Source organism: Sipha flava, unplaced genomic scaffold, assembly GCF_003268045.1.
Source record: "Sipha flava isolate LNK unplaced genomic scaffold, YSA_version1 71_pilon_pilon, whole genome shotgun sequence".
In the NCBI taxonomy this organism is placed as follows: Eukaryota; Metazoa; Arthropoda; class Insecta; order Hemiptera; family Aphididae; genus Sipha; species Sipha flava.
In genome coordinates this window covers 1,492,220-1,498,455 of record NW_020273611.1, presented here as the reverse complement: position 1 = coordinate 1,498,455, position 6,236 = coordinate 1,492,220, and positions in this window count along the sequence as shown.

The following is a 6,236-nucleotide window of genomic DNA, read 5'->3' as shown; positions in this document are numbered from 1 at the left end:
ATAATTGGCCACCACTAGGTGGCGACACATACGTGGTTCACGCTACAACATAATAAGACCATTAATGATAACTTTACGATGACGATGACGATTGCGGCGACGGCGGGATATTTTGTGGTAGGCGTGGTGTCAGTATAAAATTTCTTTGTGTTTAGATTTTAATTTCACCCGATCTTGAAGCGCACGACTCCCTCTCGGTTCAATCGAGCCTAACCTAATTCTAAAGTCCTGTACGGGAAGCCCGTGATGCTAAAAAAACACGAACACGATTTGGATAACGTTTAGATAATCATGTATACGTTCGCGTTAAGCGACTACCGGTGTACAGGATTTGAGCGTAAATATACCGTACGTGGTACAGTGTGTAGAACGTGTAGAACTCGCCCAGAAGTGATTGTCGAGAATAACATGGAAAATAAGTACAAAATCGTTGTTGTCGAACGTTCAACTACGCGCGGTACATTATACTCACGATACAAACACGCACGTGTTTTATGAACGTATTGTTTTTTTTTGCGGCGTTTATCGAAGAAAGATTGCGTACCAAAAAAATCCCCTCCGGACTACGGATCTGTGCGTGCAAATAATAGAGGTACCGAATAACATTGGCCTAGCAATGAATTCACACATGTCGTTTTTTTTTTTCTATTCATTTTGCTTGCATATTTTGTGTTTTTATACATATTTTTATAATAAACGTAAAAATAGGCGCGCGATAGCTGCCACATTTATGGTAAAGATATTGCATGGCCTCGGGTTGTATCGTGTTCATTTAGCAACCACCCACGGGTGACATTTTTCATTTTATTTTATAATTTTATTCATTAGATATTATGCTAAACCATGTGTACTAAACGTCCGTCCACGAATACATATCCATAATATCCAGTGCACATGTATGTTTTATTTATTTTATATGTTTATACATGTACTAGGCTATTCGACTCGTTTTCACGAACTATCTACAGTACATGTATATATATATGTACTTTTTTAACGCCACTTCAATTGTTATTTGGGTGAACATAATTAAATCTTGAAATCTTATTTTTCTGATTCGCATAATAGTTTTACTGTGTACAATTCAACCGAAAAATCGAATGTCTTTCCAAAGCTAGATTTCATGATAAATATAAAAATGGACTTATGTAAGCGAAAAATTCAAATATTCCACTTTCAAATCATCGTTGTGATTCTTCAACATAAACACTAAATGTGATCACTGATCAGAGAAAAAATAATTATACAGTTTATTTAGAATAAAATATTTTAAGTATTACGAAAAATGGTACCTACTGATAAAATAGCAATTATATTTTTTCAAATAAAAACAGCAATTATATAATGTTTCAAACAATCTCGTAATAATAGTATTCTGAATATTAAACATTCCATTATAAATTAATTCAATAGAAATTATGATCTTATACTCTAGGCTATGAATAATATGAATATTTTGCTTCTTTTTTTTCTTCTTTTTTTTTGTATCAAATAAAAATGCTGATAGGATGATTTTATAAATTATATATATTATAAAATTATATTTTTCGATTTTAATATTATTTAAAACACAGAAAAAAAAACTGTCGGTATGATACATTTGACAACTTGGTTGTATAAATAAATAAACTTAATAGTAATTATTCTTCATTATTGCATATGTTACACGCGTTCCAATAAATCACCAAGAATGACTCTTTAGTTACAAACAGGACATCCTTATCAGAGAACTCGATGCAATAAAATGATTTACTACGTCATTGTGGGTACTTGATATAATGATATAACAATATCAAAAATAATAATTGATGACACGGAATATGTTGTTAATTTCTAGAGCCTAGTTACAGTACTGTAAAAAATGTAATTAAATGAAAATCACATTAGACTATTGATCATACGTATACATAATTGTAATACACGTCCATGAATCCAGCAAACCAATTGCATTTTTTATTATTTTATTCCGTTCTGAATAATAAAAATATTTTCATTAAATGTATCACTATGGTTAATATTTATTCAACAGAAATACGCGGAGATTTAATGTACGAGTAACTTTGAATAAATTATTTTACACGCCATTAAAAATATAAAATAGGAGAAAATAAATAAAATTGATAATATTTAATCAATTCTTGTTTTTATTTTAAATTTATTTTATTATAAAATTATTTTTATTACATACAATTTAAATAACATTATTGAAAAATATAATCACTTGTATAAAGGGTGAAATTAACGAAAAAAAACGTAACATATTATTTGTATCACAAAAATATATAGCAGCTTTTTAAGCTTTTTCTTAACATAAACATAATATCTTATATAAAAACTTCAATGATCAATCATCGATACATTCACATATGGATATCTTAGATTACATTTGGATGTATTTACACTAATGAAATGTATTAAGTACTTATTTTTAATATTTATTATTTGTTATAGTCATTTGATATTTCAAATACAAAATGTTGAAAGTATATTTCAATTATTCCGAATACTTTTAAAAAATATTTTAACAACATTTGAAAACTTATACATAAATAGTATTCAGTCAATTTAATTATTAATAAAAATAGTATTGTTATTCCTGTTTTCTCCCCTCCTTTCAAGTAAATCCATTGAATGATTATTTAATATAGGCGCTTGTATTTTAACAAAAAAAAAAAAAAAGAGAAAAAGAAAGATGAGCGATTCAAATTTCGGAAAAACAATGTTATTAAAAAGTAATGCAATTTTTTAATAAGATACATTTTTTTTTTTTTTGTTAAAGTTTACATTGTTATATATTTACAGTCATAAATCGTATTTTTTAAATAGAAATGTATTTTTTTCATTTTACTTGTATAAATGTGAAGTATACAGTCTATACTAATATGTTCATTTAATTATGCTAAATTATGTTATGATAACTACCTAATATGTATATCATCGGCCTAATTTGTAAGTCTTTACTTTTAAAATATTGCTTCATGTTTATTAATGCCATGAATATCAATGAGACTAAATTATAATAGTTATTTAAAAAACAAAAAAAAACTTGTATTTATATTCAAATACTTTGAGAGGATTCGTAATATATATATTTATAGAAATATTATCAAAATGTTATTAATACTTTTTTATACAAGTACTATTATTTTTTTAATACTTTTTCAAAAGTATTTTTTTTTCAAGACTGTAAGTATCCACAAATAAATTAACATTAAAATGCATAAATAAGTGATAACTTTTATTTATAGTTTTTTTTCCTTTATTTCTTTGTTACTAGAACTCAAATGTGTACACGTATACTTTAATATAATTAAAAGGAAATGTTCGATCGCCCAAACATCTCTATTAATATGATTAATACTGTGAAATGTTAGAGCTTACAAACCATAATAACGTCGATTTAATAAGATTGACGTTTAGAGCGTTTTCTCCAAATTTCCAAGCACCGCTGGGCGTAAACGCATTAGTGTATACAAAGTAAACGTACACTATGTAATCATATATGTAAAATATATGAACCTCCGTCTTCGATATTTAAACTTTTTTTTCGAAATTGTTTTCTATTCCATTTAATACAGCTCACATATTTTTATTCTTTTCGACCAGACCATATAAATTATTCTACAAGTAGTCGCCTAGCGTTAAATGTTGTAGTGTTACCTTTAATGTAAATACGCTTAAATAAGCAAAAATTAAAGCAAAAATATGATTAGTCTTTTGATGGTCGGTTTTCAACAATGTTTTAATTGTTAAGTGAGTTAAATTTCCCATACTCATTACTCACTTAAAATATAAAACATCGTAGAAAATCGACCAAGAAAATACTTATTATTTTCTTCCTTTTATGTTTGATAGTAGGTTGATTTATTTAATTATTGAAAATAGCATTACATGTGAACTACTGAATGAAAAATTTCCAATTGTAATTCTTATAAGACAGAAACAACACATGCGGACGTAACGTTCTTTTAATCGCGAGGTGCGTGAAGTTAGCGGAAAAAATCGAGCTCTAATTTCCGCTATGGAACCATTATTTAGTGCTCAATTAATGCTATTCAATCCTATCGTTTTCGAAATTTTGCTGTGTTTCCCTTAGAGATATGGTATTTCCCGTATTTCGTCCCAGTGGGTGAACCCTCAACACCGAAATTCACGATAGCACTAAATTTTAGTGCTCAATTAGTGCTTTTCGACAGTGTCCACCAACTAGACTCACTTTTTCATCATGCAAGATACTGTAGTTGAATATCGAAGCATAATTATTACGACTATTTATGGTGTACATGGATCCAAAAAAGTAAAATAAATAAATACAATTAAACACGAATATACCATTACAAAAAATACATTCAACGCACCGCTCAGAATCCAAAATTGTGTTTTTAAGGTACACTTCGTACCATGCTGGATTGTAAACTAGATGCATTTTTATTTTAATAAAATTATAATTGGTAATTAAAAAAAAAAACCAAACAGAATAAATCGATTATTCTTTTACTCTGAGTTTGAAGAGTATATGTAATGAAGGCACATTATTTAAATGTTTCATAAACTACTCGTATAGAGATTACCACAGAGTGGTTATTGGTGTTCATATGTAATATTTTGAAGTTTCATAATGTATTAATACGAATAGTAATATTTATCAAAATTATTTCTACATTTTCTTTTGAATCATGAAATGTTTATTATAATTTTTTCCATGTATTATTTTGTAGAAATGGTTTAAATTTAATTTTGTGTTTTTATAACTTTTATCCTTATAATTTTTTTTTTATTAAATTTATTTTGTATTTAATTGTACCATACCAAATTTAACTAATCTTACTTTTATTCGAATTATATTAATTGTACTCTGAACTAAGTCACCTAGGTAAGTATTGGGTTTTATAATTTTTTGTAAGATTTACAATAATCATTTTTAGTTATGATTAATTGTGTATTTATTATGTATTTTAGATAAAACCCGATTGTTTATATTTATTGCAATTATGATAATAATGTTATCACATAATATTTTGATAAGCTTAAATCATAGACCAATAAACTGAAATATAGTCAATGCTTCCCACACTGCCAAGCCATTGGTTCACCAAAACGACATAACTGAGAGAAAAATAACATGTTTTGGGCTATCATGGAGGAATATTTTCACTGAGTTTTAAACAAAATTACACAGTTAATTAAAGAAACGTTTAGAAATAGTATTTAATACATTTTCAAGTATCGTTAAATGAAATAATACAACATACAATACAAAGATAATGATGGTGCACCCGCTACGTGAAGTTAGCGAAGAAAGGTAAGCCCCCTTGTAACTTTTAACTGTGTATAGCACTAATTTCGAAAATAGTAGGATTGAGTAGCACTAATTGAGCACTAAATAATGACACTATAGCGGACATTAATGCTCAAATTTTTCCGCTAACTTCACACACCTTTAATTGCGATGTACGCGAAAATCGGTTGGTTTTTCTTTTTTGTTGGAATTTATCATGTTATTGTCTAACAATAAATCCGAGGCCATACTGAGGGTGGAGCAAAGGAGGAAATTACTTGAAACGGCTTGAAATTAACTCACGATTTTGTTACCATAAAAGGTTATGTGCTATAAAAGAAAAATTTGATAGTTTTTAAGTACTATATATATATCATATTGTAGCTTACTACGATTTTGTTCATCACATGGATGTGGGGAGGTAAGACTGAACATATTGCTAAAAACTAAACAAGCCCAGTGACTAATAAGTGATAACAATGTTTGTGTATATGATTTCTAAACAATTGATTACTAAAATGAAACGAACTCGTTGCACAAATCAGTAAATCGACTTTAAAATTATTCAAATTAAGGGACTGATTGTGTCCTTCCAATATACATTATTATAATTAATTTTTATTTTTTGTCGTATGACAATAAATCGTATACAATGTTGTAAACAATCGTGTACAATTGTTTTAATAAGTCTTTAATGAGGTTCGGATTTAAATTTTAATAAAATCCAAAAATACAGCTACCGCAGAAAATGCCAACGTGAGCATAGAATAATAATATAGCAATATAATATATCAAATGTATGTCATGTAATGTTGTCTATGATATAAAAATTATAATATTCGATTTATATTCAGTTTGAGATTATTATTATTACTAACTACCAATCATATTATCTTATACGTTGATATAACGCTTATAATGTAACGGAAAGCTAGTAAACCCTCAACAGTTTAATAAT